Consider the following 14270-nt stretch of genomic DNA (forward strand, 5'->3'; position numbering starts at 1 on the left):
TTTTTTTCCTTTTCTGCACTGATTTACTGCCGTTTGAAAGAGAGAGAGAGAAAGTTATCTAAGTACATTAAATAAGTAAGTTGCATTCTTTTTTTTAACAAGCAGAAAGGAACAGACCAAAATATATGCCTCTATGGGTTTATGTAAATATTATACACAAGTGCATTTTAAATAATATAGTGATTATAATACATATATACACACACACCCCTACATATTCAAAATGCAAACATATATATATATATGTAAGCCAAAAGTTTAAATATAAAGCAGCAGTTTCTATCTCTATTTCTGTAGACAAGAGAGCTATGCCTGATATCCCTGTGGTGTCAGAATTATGCAGAATATATAAGACCATCAGACAAATGGAAGTAACCACCTTCTAATGTCATTTTTTAATTGTTGTTTTGTTTTCAATGTGTATTAGCATAGAATACTGACTTCTAAAGTCTATGCTTTATATCTTCCTACTATCTTTAGGAAGCAAATATAAAATGAAGAGCAGAAAATAAATCCATTGTGTGTTCCATCAGATGCCATGGAACATCTCAGTGTATGTATCAGAAAATACAAGGAATATTACCTACTGAAGAGACTACTGGATTCCTTACTCAGATATCCCAACCCTTGGTGCATCTACAGCTAAGCCATTGGCAAACCTCACATAAAATTCTTACCTAGGTGTTTGTTGATTTGTGTGATTCTTGTTTATTTATTGTAGTGTTTGTTTTGGAACCATTATTTAATCTTGCTAATGTATAATAGCAAATAGTACAGACTCTGGGGCTCAACTGCCTGGGTTTGAACACAGGCTCTTCCACTTAGTAGCTGTGAAATATTAGGCAAGATACTTAACCTCACTAAACTTCAGTTTTCACATTGGTAAAATAAGGAAAACAGAATTACTTCACAGTATTATTATGAAGATATAGGGAGTTAATATATTTAAAGCATTTAGGAAAATCAATGGAACAAAGTAAGTCCACAAAAAGAATTGCCACATTTTTTGTCTTTGTGCTGTTTTGAAGTATTTAATATATTTTAAAGAATACTGGATATCCATAACACATATTTAGGGTGCGATGTCTAGTAATTAAAGGATCCCTCATGTGTTAACCACACAGCTAAAGATATTGAAAATAATTCATATCTTAAAAGAATTCCTATGTTCTTTTCTCAAACCCTATTTTTCTCCTTTCTCCCAAGAGGTAATAATTACTCTGAATACCAGGTTTATCACTCATTTGCTTTTCTTAGTACTTTTACCACACATGTATATAACCATGTGCAGCATATTTAGACAATATATTTAATTGATCACTATTTTGAAATTCATACATGACCTCATCTCTCATATAGTATGTGGGCTTCTTTGGAATTAAGTGTTAGGAAAATTCAGTCACTTTCATTACTCTTGTGTTGGAGCACTGCCTCATTAACTTATCCATATTCCTATTAATGGAATTTTTCCCTCCACTTAGCCCTGCTAAAAACATTGAAAAAGTATACATATTATTATAAAAATATGCAAAATCTTCTATAGGTTGTAACCCTGGCAATGGAATTACTGGTTTGTAGTGTATTTGTCATCTACTTTACTAGATATTGGAAAATCTATCCTAAAAGTGATTGCACCATAAGCATTCCCAAGAGCAATGCATAATAATGCCCACTGCCCAAAGTATTGTCACCCCTAGGAACTGTCAGACTTCAAAATATTTTCCAGTCTAGTGATTGCAAAATTTTATTCACATTTAGTAATACTGAGTGGTTAAGTGTATTTTATTATGTTTCATGCACCATAACTGTTTCTTCTGTGAATTGCCTGATTACATATTTTTTTCAATTTCATTAAGCTTATTTTTTTCCATTTCTTTAATTTATAGAAGATCTTTATAGACCTGCAGTAATAACCATTCATTTGTTATATCTGTTGAAAATATTTCCTCTGCTTTATGGAAAAGTTAATCTTTTATTTCATTATTATCTGGACATAATTTTCCTTTATAAAAATTTTTTTATAAAAATTTCCCTAAAGTAACTGAGATATTCTCCTAAAGTCTCCAATCTTTTGTATTTCTTATGTATGAAGTCAATATTATTTGGACTTTTGAATAGTACACCACAGTCTCGCCTTTGTGAGATAGGGGGTTCAGCTATAGAGCATCACAATAATTTAATGCAATCCCATTCTATAAACTTTTAAAATTATTTTCTTTTATCAAATTATTAGTGAGATAATTAGAAATTATCTCAGAATTTTAGATTTTGAGATATAGCAACTATTTCCCTATTTTACAAAATGAAAGCAAAAAGGAGAAAAAAGAAAGCAAGTTTTGTCTATTTAAAAACAGATGCCATTGCATTGCATTCATGTTTTTATTAGAAGTGGTATTTTGATCAATATAAGCACTGAAAAAAAAGTGAGCACTAAACAATTGTTCTATCAGATTTACTCTAAGTTAGCTCTCTCTTACTGGCAATAAACATGACATTATTGACATATTTAATAGGAATCATATAGAAGAATATATCTTAGTATTACCTCGGGGGTCTATTCGAAAAACCAATAACTTATATACTTGGCTCTATAAGTCTGTACTGTGATCCAAGATATGAAACTTTTTTCACATAGTTGGATATTCTTTACCATGATCATTTTTAGAATATTTGCATTGCTCCAGAAAAAAAAAAATGAGAAAAGAAACAACTCATATATCCCATAACGCTTGCCCCTCCCCCTCATTGACCACCAGTATTTCAATCTACCCAAATTTTTACCCTTTATATCCCCTATTATTTATTTTTTATTCTAATATTTTCACTCGTCTTTCCATACCGTGGATGGGATGAAACCTCAGACGCAAGGTTTTTGCAATCACATGGTCACATTGTAAAAGCTATATATTTATGCAATCATCTTCAAGAATCAAAGCTATTGGAACACAGCACAACAGTTTCAGGTATTTCCCTCCAGCCACTACAATATACCATAAACTAAAAAGGGATATCTATATGATGCATAAGAATAACCTCCAGGATAACTTCTTGTGCTGTTTGAAAGGATTATGTAACCTAGAAAAGCCATGTTTTAATCCTGATCCAATTTGTGGGAGCAACCATTTCTTTTAACCCCAATTCAATAACATAGGTTGGAACTTTTGATTAGATTATCTCTGTGGAGATGTGACATGCCCAATTATGAGTATTAACCTTTGGTGAGAGGGAGATGTGATTCCATCCATTCCAGGTGTGTCTTGATTATTTTACTGGAATCCTTTAAAAGAGCATTTTGGAGAGAGCAACAGAGTGACAGAATGATGAGAAACCAGGAGGGAGCCATGAGAACCATGAGACCTCACTCAGCCAGCAACCTTTATAGACGTAAAAGGAAAATGCCCCTGCAGGAGCTTCATGAAGCAGAAGCCTAGAGTGAAGGCTAGCAGATGTCACCATGTTCACCATGTGCCTTTTCAGTTGAGAGAGAAACCCTGAACTTTATTGGCCTTCTTGAAGGAAGGTATCTTTGTCTGGATGCTTTAGATTGGACATTTCTATAGCCTTGCTTTAATTGGGACATTTTCATGGCCTTGATACTGTAAACTTGCAAATGAATAAATTTTCCCTTTTAAAAGCTGTTCTATTTCTTGTACATCACATTCTGGCAGCTTGCAAACTAGAACACCTCTTGACTCTGAAATATATTAGTCAATGAAACTTTATTTTGTCTCATTTCTGTCTTCTCCCTTTTGGTCAAGACGCCTTCTCAATCCCATGATGCCAGGTCCTGGCTCATCCCAGGAGTTCTGTTCCACATATTCAAGGAGATTTAAATACCTTGGGAGTCATGCCCCATGTAGGGGGTAGGGCAATGAGTTCACCTGCCAAGTTGGCTTAGAGAGAGAAAGGCCACACCTAAACAACAAAAGAAGTTCTGTGAGGGTGACACGTAGGCACAGTTGTAAGTAAGTAAGCTTAGCTTCTCCTTTGCAGGAATAAGTTTCATAGGGATGAACCCCAAGATCAGGGGCTCAGCCTGTTGATTTGGTTGTCCCCACTGCTTGTGAAAATATCAGGAATTCTCAAAATGAGTAAGTTGAATATATCCTCCTTTCTCCCCAGTTACCCAAGGGGACTTTGCAAATACTTTATTATTTACTGCCCATATTACTCTGGGATGTATTGGGGCATCATATTAACCTGTACAAACCAACAAGATCTCACATCTTACATAAGATTCCAGATATGATATTCAACTAAACTGACCATACAAGTGAAATTATGTAAATGCATTACCCAAAATACAAATTTTACACCAAATAAACATCTTTGATCTTACACAGAAGTTGAAGTTTTAAAATATGGACCATATCATCCTTAAACCTGCATTCTAATTTTCTTAGCCCTGTCTAGATACGCTTCATACATATCTGTAGTCAAAGTCTGATCACATTTTCAACTTTTTAAAACAGTTCCCATATGGGGTTATGCTGACTTTCATGGCTTCAGAGCTCTAACTCTGAGTCTGTCATCACATAAATACCTAAGTTTCTGGGAATGTTATATATAAACAGCTCAGTATCTTGGAATTGAGAAACGACAGTTACAACTCTTGGATATATGTGACTGAGGTAAGAGCTTATAATCAAGGACCCTTTACCATAGGCCTCAATCTGATAACCCAGGTTCTTGACTTCAATTCTCCAAGTTTGTACATTATCTATTGTCCATATGAATGAGGCATGATAATATTTGTCTTTTTGTTTCAGACATTTCATTCAACATAGTCCTTAATGTTTATTCACCTAGTTGCATGCCTCACAACTTTATGCTTTCTTGCTGTCCACTCAATAGTCCATTGCATATATAAACCATAGTTCCCCTTTGCTTATCTCAGTAATGTACCCTTAGGCCATTTTCATCCATTCTGAATCCTGAGCACTGCTACCATAAACATCAGTGTACAAATGTCCATTCCTGTCCCCATACTCAGTACCCCCAGGTATATACCAAGCAACAGGGTTGTGGGATCCTATGGCAACCCCACCCCTAGCTTCCTATGGAACCACCACACTGCTTTCCACAGGGGCTGTACTTCTCAGCTTCCTTGCCAATAGTGAATAGGTACATTTATTTCTCTGCATTTTCTCTAACACTTGTTTCTCTTTGGTCATTTTTAAACAGTTTGATTTGCATATCATACAATTCAACCTAAGTAAATAAACATGCCTTTGCCACCATAATCTGCATGAAGACATTTCTTTCCAAAGAATCCATTCCTCACCCCCCTTCCTCCACCTGTTGATATTTACTTTGGGCATAATTCTTTTCTTACATTCCATGGAAACATATTACAACATTACTGTTGACTATAGACCCTAGCTTGTATTGATTGTACTTTTTTTCCTGTATTAGTTAGTTAGGGTTCTCTAGAGAAACAGAATCAACAGGAAATACTCGCAAATATAAGATTTATAAAAGTGTCTCACTTGACCATGGGAATGCAGAGTCCAAAATCCGTAGGGCAGGCTGTGAAGCTGACAATTCCAATGGAGGGTCTGGACGAACTCCACAGGAGAGGCTTGTGGTTGAAGCAGGAAGAGAGCCTGTCTCTTCTGAATCCTTCTTAAATGGCTCCCAGTGATTAGATAAAGCATCACTCATTGTAGAAGACACTCCCCTTGACTGATTACAAATGGTATCAGCTGTGGATGCATCTGACGTGATCATGATTTAATTCTATGAAATGTCCTCATCGCAACAGACAGGCCAACACTTGCCCAACCAAACAGGTACCACTACTTGGACAAGTTGACACATGAACCTGACCATGACACCCCCTTTTCAACACCTTGCAATGTTGATATTTTCTTGTTCTACCTCATGAAAAAGCATTTTCATATTTGTAAATTTAATCACCATCCTTGTCTACTTTAACATTCTTAAGTTACAGTGTCTAAGTCTTTATCCTTTATCTCTGTTCCTGGTTTCATATATACTCACACCCTTTCTCCCTCAATCATACTCACATGCAGCTTCATTCAGTAAATTTATATTATTCTGCTACTATCAGGTAGTATTGTGCTATCAATTTCTGAATGTTTACAATCAGTCCTGCTGCACAATCCATATTCTTCAGCAGCAAATGCCCAACCTCTACCTTATTTCTATCTTCTGCAAAACTGTGCTCTTAATTTTAACTCTTAAATTTCACTCATTAATTTTAGTTCATATTAGCAAGACCATACAATATTTGTCCTTTTGTTTCTGTCTAATTTCACTCAGCATAATGTCCTCAAATTCCATCCACATTATTACATGTTTCATGACTTTATCCTGCCTTACTGCTGTGTAATATTCCATCACATGTATGTGATTTATCAATAATCCATTATATATACTATAGCTTGTCCAATATGTTGATGGACATTTGGGCTGTTTCTATCTCTTAGCAATCATAAATAATGCTGCTATAAATATCAGTACGCAAATGTCCATTTGTGTCCTTGCTTTCAGTTCCTCTGACTATATACCTCGTAATGGGATGACTGGATCATATGGCAAGTCTATACATAGCTTCCTGAAGAACCACCTAACTGCCTTCCAGAGCAGTTGTATCATTTTGCATTCTCACTAACAGTGGACAAATGTGCCTCTTTCTCCACATTCTCTCCTGCACTTGTCATTTTCTGTTTATTGATAATGGCTATTCTAGTGGGTGTCAGAGGATATCTCATTGTGGTTTTCATTTGCATTTCCTTAATAGCCGGGGAAGTTGAGCATCTTTTCATGGGCCTTTTAGCCATTTGTATTTCCCCTTCTGAAAAGTTTCTGTTCATATATTTTGCCTATTTTTTAACTGAGTTGTTTGTCTTTTTGCTGTTGAGTTGAAGAATATCTTTATATATTCCAGATACTAAACTTATTGATTACATGTTTTCCAAATATCATCTCCCATTGCTTAGGCAACCTCTTTACTTTCCTGAAAAAGTTCCTGGATGCACAAAAGTGTTTAATTTTGAGGAGATCCATTTATCTACTTCTTCTTTTTAATGCTTGTGCTTTGGCTGTAAGGTCTAGAAAATCACCTCCTATTACAAGATTTACAAGATATTTTCCTATATTTTCTCCTAAAAGTGCTATGGTCTTAGCTCTAATGTTTAGGTTTTTGATCCATTTAGAGTTATTTTTATAGGGTGTGAGATATGGATTCTCTTTCATCCTTTTATATATGTATATCCAGTTCTCCAAACACCATTTATTGAAGATGCATGTGTTGGCTTGACTGCCTTATCAAAAATCAATTCTCCATAGTTGAGAAAGTCTATTTCTGAACACTCAGTTCTATTCCATTGGTCAGTATATCTATCTTTATAGATATAATAAACAGTCAGTATCATGCTATTTTGAACACTCTAGGCTCATGTTATGCTTTAAAGTCAGGCAGTGTGAAACCTTCCACTTCATATTTCTTTCTCAAGATATTTTTAGTTCTTCAGGGTGCCTTGCACTTTTAAATGAATTTGCTTATTGTTTTTTTTTTATTTCTGCAAATTAAGTTGTTGGGATTTTAATTGGCATTGCATTGAACTTATAGATCAATTTGGGTAGAATTAATATCTTAACTATATTTATTCTTCCAATTCATCAACACGGTAGGCCCTTCCATTTATTTAGGTCTTCTATGATTTCTTTTAGGAATTTCTTGTAGTTTTCCACGTATAGGTCTTTTGCATATTTAAGTAAAGTGATTCCTGAATATTTGATTCTTTTCTCTTTTATTGTAAATGGAACTGTTTTTGTGATTCCCTCCTCAGGTTGCTCATCAGTAGTGTATAGAAACGCTATTGATTTGGGGGTGTTGATCTTGTGCCTGCCACTGCTGAACTCATTTATTAGCTCCAATAGCTCTGCAGTAGATTTTTCCAAATTTTGACATATAGTGTTATGTCATCTGCAAACAGTGAGAGTTTTACTTCTTCCTTTTCAATTTGGATATCTTCATATCTTTATTTTGTCTGATGAATCTGGCTAGAACTTCCAGCACCGTGTTGAATAACAATGGTGACAGTGGACACCCTTGTCTTTTTCATGAAACTAGAGGGAAAGCTCTCAGTCTTTCCCTATTGAGAATGATGTTAGCTGTGGATTTTTCATATATTCCCTGTTTCATGTTGAAGAAGTTCTCTTCTATTCCTAATTCTTTAAAGAATTTTCATTAAGAGAGGATGTTGGATTTTTCAAATGTCTTTTCTGCATCGATCAAAAAGAACATTTGTTTTTTCTGCTTTGGTTTATTGATAAAGTGTATTGCATTAACTGATTTTCTTATATTGAACCAGCCTTGCATACTTGGAACAAATCATAGTTGTTCACAGTGTATAATTTGTTTAATGTGCTACTGGATTTGATTTGCAAGAATTTTGTTGAGGATTATTGCATCTATATTCACTAAAGAGATCCATTTGTAGGTTTATTTTCTTGTAGTGTCTGTTTCAGTATTAGAATGATTCTAGCTTCATAGAATGAGTTAGGTAGCTTTCCCTCTTCAATGTTTTTCTTTTTTTTTTTTCGCATAGGCAGGCACTGGAAAATGAATCCAGGTCTCTGGTATGTCAGGTGAGAACTCAACCTACCAGAGCCAATGGGGCCCCCTCTTCACTTTTTTGAAGTATTTAGGCAGAATTGGTACTAATTCTTTATTGGATGTTTTGTAGAATTCACATATGATGTCATCTGGTCCTGGACTGTTCTTTTGGGGAGCTTAGGTTGACTGATTCAATATCTTTACTTGTGATTGTTTTGTTGAGGTTGTCTATTTCATCTACAGTCAACGTTGGTTGTTCATGCCTTTCTAAGAAGTTGTCCATTTCATTTAAGTTGTCTAGTTTATTAGTATGTAGTTGTTCATAGTATCTTTTCATTAACTCCTTTGCTTCTGCAAGGTTAGTGGTTGTGTCTCCTTTTCTATTTCTGATTTTATCTATTCTGTGCTCTCTCTTTTTTGTCATCCTAGCAAAGGTTTTATTGATTTTTTCAAAGAACCAACTTCTGATTTTGTTTATATTCTTGATCGTGTTCATTTCTGTCTGCTCTAAGCTTCATTTTTTCTTTCCTTTCATTTCCTTTAGGATTAGTTTGTTGCTCTTTCTCTAGTTATTCCAAATAAATAGTTAATCCTTTAATTTTGCACTTTATTCTTTTTTAATATAGGCATTTAAGGCAATGCATTTCTCTTTCAGCACTCCCTTTGCTGCATCCCATGAATTTTGATACTCATTTTCATTTTCATTTCCCTCAATATATTTGCTGATTTCTCTTGTAATTTCTTTCTTGATGTATTGTTTGTTTAAGAATGTGTTGTTTAGACTCCATATATTTGTGAATTTTCTGGTCCTCTGCCCGTTATTTATTTCCAACTTCATTCTACTATGATCTGAGAAAGTGTTTTGCATGATTTCAAACTTTTAACATTTATTGAAACTTGCTTTATGACCCAGCATATGGTCTGTCCTTGATAATGCTCCATTAGCACTTGAGAAAAATATGCATCCTGCTGTTGTGGGGTGTAATGTTCTGTAAATATCTGTTAAGTCTAGTTCATTTATCATATTATTCAAAATGTCTGTTTCCTTTTTGATCCTCTACTTAATATTCTATCCATTGTTTAGAGCAGGAAATTGAAATCTCCAACTATTATCACAGAGATGTCCACTTCTCCCTTCAGTGTTGTCAGTGTTTGTCTCATGTATGTTTAAGCACTCTAGCTCATTGCATAAATATTTATAATTGTCATATCATTTTGTTGAATTATTCCTTTCATTAATACATTGAGTTCTTCTTTGTGTCTTTTAATTGTTTTACATTTGAAATCTAATTTGTTAAATACCAGTATAGCTACACCTGATCTTTCCTTGTTGTTTGCTTGAAATATCTTTTCCCAACTGTTTTAGTTTGCTAGCTTCCAGAATGCAATATACCAGAAACAGAATGGCTTTTAAAGAGGGGAATTTAATAAGTTGCAAGTTTACAGTTCTAAGACTAAGAAAATGTCCCAATTAAAAGAAGTTTATAGAAATGTCCAATCTAAGGCATCCAGGGAAAGATATCTTGGTTCAAGAAGGCCAGTGAAGTTCAGAATTTCTCTGTTAGTGAGAAAGCACTTGGAGAATACGACCAGGGTTTCTCTTCCATCTGGAAGGGCACATGGTGAACACAGCATCATCTGCTAGCTTTCTCTCCTGACCTCCTGTTTCATAAAGCTCCCTGGGCTGTGTTTTCCTTCTTCATCTTCAAAGGTCACTGGCTGGTGGACTCTGCTTCTCATGGCTATGACATTCTTTGCTCTTTCAGAATCTTCCACATTCTCTAAAATGTTTCCTTTTTTACAGTATTCCAATAAAACTAATCAAGACCCATCTGGAATGGGCAGAGATACATCACCACCTAATCCAGCTGAACAACCACTCCTGATTAAATTACACTGACAGGGAGATAATTTAATTACAGTTTCAAACATACAGTACTGAATAAGGATCAGAAATAAAACATTGCTCCCACAAGGCTGACTAGAATTAAATCATGGCTCTTCTAAGGTACATAAACCTTTTCAAACCAGCACACCAACCTTTCACTTTCAACCTATTCTTAACATTTTAATCCCCCTCCCCAACTTTTCCTTAAATGTTGTATGGTAGAATTACAATTCATTCTTTTTCCATGTGACTATTCCATTATTGCAGCACCATTTTTTTTTGAATTTTGGGGGTGGTGGGAAAGTGTATGGACAGGGAATTGAACATGGGTCTCCTGCATGGCAGGCAAGAATCCTACCACTGAACTACCCTTGTTCCTCCATCTTCCCCTCATTTTTGAAGGACAATTTTCTGGGTATATAATTCTTGATTAGTAGTTTTTCTCTTTCAGAATCTTGAAAATATCATACCACTGCCTTCTCCATCTATGGTTTCTGCTGAGAAATCCACACATAAACATATCAGACTTCCCTTGTATGCCATGTGTTGCTTTTCTTTTTCTATTTTCAAAATTTTCTCTTTGTCATTGACATTTGACAATATGATTCATAAGTGTCTTGTAGTAGGTCTAGTTAGATCTTTCCTGTTGAGTGTATGCAGCACTTCTTTTATTTCTTTCATAAAAGATGGGAAATTTTCAGTGATTTTTTTCTCCATAAGTCTTTCTGCACCTTTTCCCTTCTCTTCTCCTTCCAGGACATGCAAAACATGCATATTTCTGTGCTTCGTGTGGTCTTTTAATTCCCTGAGAACCTTCTTGTATTTTTCCATTCCTTTCCTTATATTTTCTTTTGTGAGTCAGATTTCAGATGTATAGTCCTCTAGATTACTAATCCTCTCTTTGCTTCTTCAAATTTATTGCTGTAGATTTTCATTTCTTCTATTGTACCTTTCATTCCCATAAGTTCTGTAATTTGTTTTTTCAAAGTTCTGAGTTCTTTATGTGCACCCAACGACTTATTTATAACCACTTTCAATACATTGATTTCATTTATGATGAGATTTTGCATGTCTGTACAAGCATCCTGAATTAGTTGTTTCAACTCCTCTATCTCATTTTATGTATTAACATATTCCTTTGACTGGGCCATATCTTTGATTTTTCCTAGTATGAGTCATTATTTTCTGCCTATATCTAAGCATTTGATTTCCTTAATTAGTTTATTCTGGAGGTTGTTTTCACTCCTTCACCTAAGGTTTTCTTGCTGGATAACTTCGCTCTCCATATGTTCTTTTACATTCAATTCAAATTATTCTAGACTTCTAACATAGGTATGTGTTACTGATCAACATTTTTCAGTTCTTGTATTTTTGTTTCTTGCTCTGCCTATAAATTGCCCTTATTTTGAGGAGGGTCTCCTCAGATATTATCAACCCAGTCAGATTGTCCCAGACCAGATAGGCCCACATCTCAGGATGAGAGAGTAGTCAGCATCAGCTTTCCCTGAGGTTGAGACCCAGTAGGTTGTCAGACTTTCTTATGAACCTTCTAGACTCTGTGTTATTCCTATCCTGCCCAGCATGTGGTTCTCATCTGCCTGTGGCTTCCCACCAGTGTAAAGTGATGCAGTGCCTTTAATTTCAGCAGACTTTTCCTGCCAGGGATGGGGTTGAGATAGACTCTGCAGTGGTAGGCAGGATTTGATTGCTTCTATTTTCCAGTTCCTAAGGACTGAATTCCCTGAAAGGAGACTCCTTGAGCTGGGCTCTGCACCCCTTTTCTTGGGAAAGATATGCCTTTTAAGGAATTAACCCCTTTTACCTGAATAGTTACTTTCCTCTCAGACATGCCCCTTGCTGGGGCAGTGCTGGAGCCTAAGAGTGCTTGAAGTTCTATCCAGTGAAGTTAAGAGGTTAAAAAAAGCAAAAAGGGGCGGGCCGCGGTGGCTCAGCGGGCAAAGTGCTTGCCTGCCATGCCGGAGGACCTCGGTTCGATTCCCGGCCCCAGTCCATGTAAAAAACAAAAAAAAACAAACAAAATACAATAAAAACAAGAAAATGTTTAAAGATGTCTTCCTTCCTTCCTTCCATCCTTCCTTCCTTCTCTCTGTCTTTCCTTCCCTTCCTCCCTCTCTCTTTAAAAAAAAAAAAAAAAAAAAAAAAAAAAAAAGCAAAAAGCCTATTCAGAATGAGACCTGCTCCCCAGGTCTGCCAACCAGTCAAGAGCTAGAGTTGGTACATAGCTGTATATATTCCCAGGCTCTATATGCCTCCTTTTCTGGGTATCCAGCCCTTCCCCAGTTATTTTTTGCTGTTCAACTAAAAAATCCTCAATTTTTTTTTTCAGTCAACCCTCTCCTCTCTCTTCTGGGGTGTGAACTCCTGGTTGCTTTAGTTCTTATTCCAGGTTTATCTGTGCTGAGGGCCTGTTTTCAGTAGTCAGAATTTGTTAATTACATCTGCAATTGAAGCTTGGTTGAGCTAAACTCTTCCTAATAGTAAATTCTGTTTCCTTTCTACTCAGGGAATCAGTCTTCCATGCTCATGGGGATTGAGCACCGGCCTTCACAGGTTTGGGAACTTACAGTTCTGTGTGAGATCTCAGCCATTCCACCCCTTCCAGATTGGTGTGCACCATGAGTTCCATCACTAGTGTTCTCCCAGCAGTTGTTCCTGACAGTTTCTGGTTATTTAGTACTTGCTCTTGAGAATGAGATAAAATCCACACCTCACTATGCCACCACCTTGCCCCACCTCCAGAATCTGTACTTTTAAAAGCTTATTCTAATGTATACTGAACTCTACAATGTATAATAAATTTATCTATCCATCCAATTATGCTATAAGTAAAATAATTTGGAGTGTGCATAAAATATCAAGAATCCATGTGTGTATATATACATGTGCATATTTGTGTGTATGTGTGTGTGTGTATATATATATATAATACTTAATCATATATATATACACACACACAAACTGGCATATGCCATATGTGCCATTTTGAAGCTATTATGTACCCCGGAAAAGCTATGTCCTTTAATCCTCTTTCAATATTGCTGGATGGGATCTTTCTGATTGTTTTCATGGTGATGTGACCCACACAATGGTGGGTGGTAAATTTTGATTATAGTTTCCATGGAGATGTGTCTCTACTCATACAAGGTGGGATTGTTTACTGGACACCTTAAGAAGGAAACATTTTGGGGAAACCTTTAGAACCAACAGAGCCACCAGAACCAACAGAGCCCACACAGCCAGAGACCATTGGAGATGAACAAAGAAAACACCCATGGGGAAGCCTTTGAAGAATCCTGGAGAGAAAGCTAGTAGACATCCTGGTGTGCATTTCCAGCTGAGAGAGAAACTCCAAACATAATAGGCCTTCTTGAACCAAGGTATCATTGCCTGAATGCCTTAATTTGGAAATTTTTATAGTCTGGCCTTAATTTGGATATTTTCATGACATTAGAACTATAAACTTGCAACTTACTAAATTTCCCTTTATAAAAGCTGTTCCAACTTTAATATATTGCATTGAAGCATCTTACAAATTAAAACACTATATATACTAAATAAATGTGACCAAATATTACATTTACAGGAGATTCTAAGTCAGTATACATAGAAATGAAAGCATCATTCATGCAACATGTATAAAAACTCAGGTAAGAAAATTGACTAAAAAGCCATTGTTTGGGGGAACAAGAACAAATAGAAGAATTATTTCTACATTGAATTAAAAAAAATATTAGCTGAAATATCCAAATAAGTTTTGTCTAAAATAAAAATCAG

This window comes from Tamandua tetradactyla, chromosome 10 (assembly GCF_023851605.1).
Source record: "Tamandua tetradactyla isolate mTamTet1 chromosome 10, mTamTet1.pri, whole genome shotgun sequence".
NCBI lineage: Eukaryota > Metazoa > Chordata > Mammalia > Pilosa > Myrmecophagidae > Tamandua > Tamandua tetradactyla.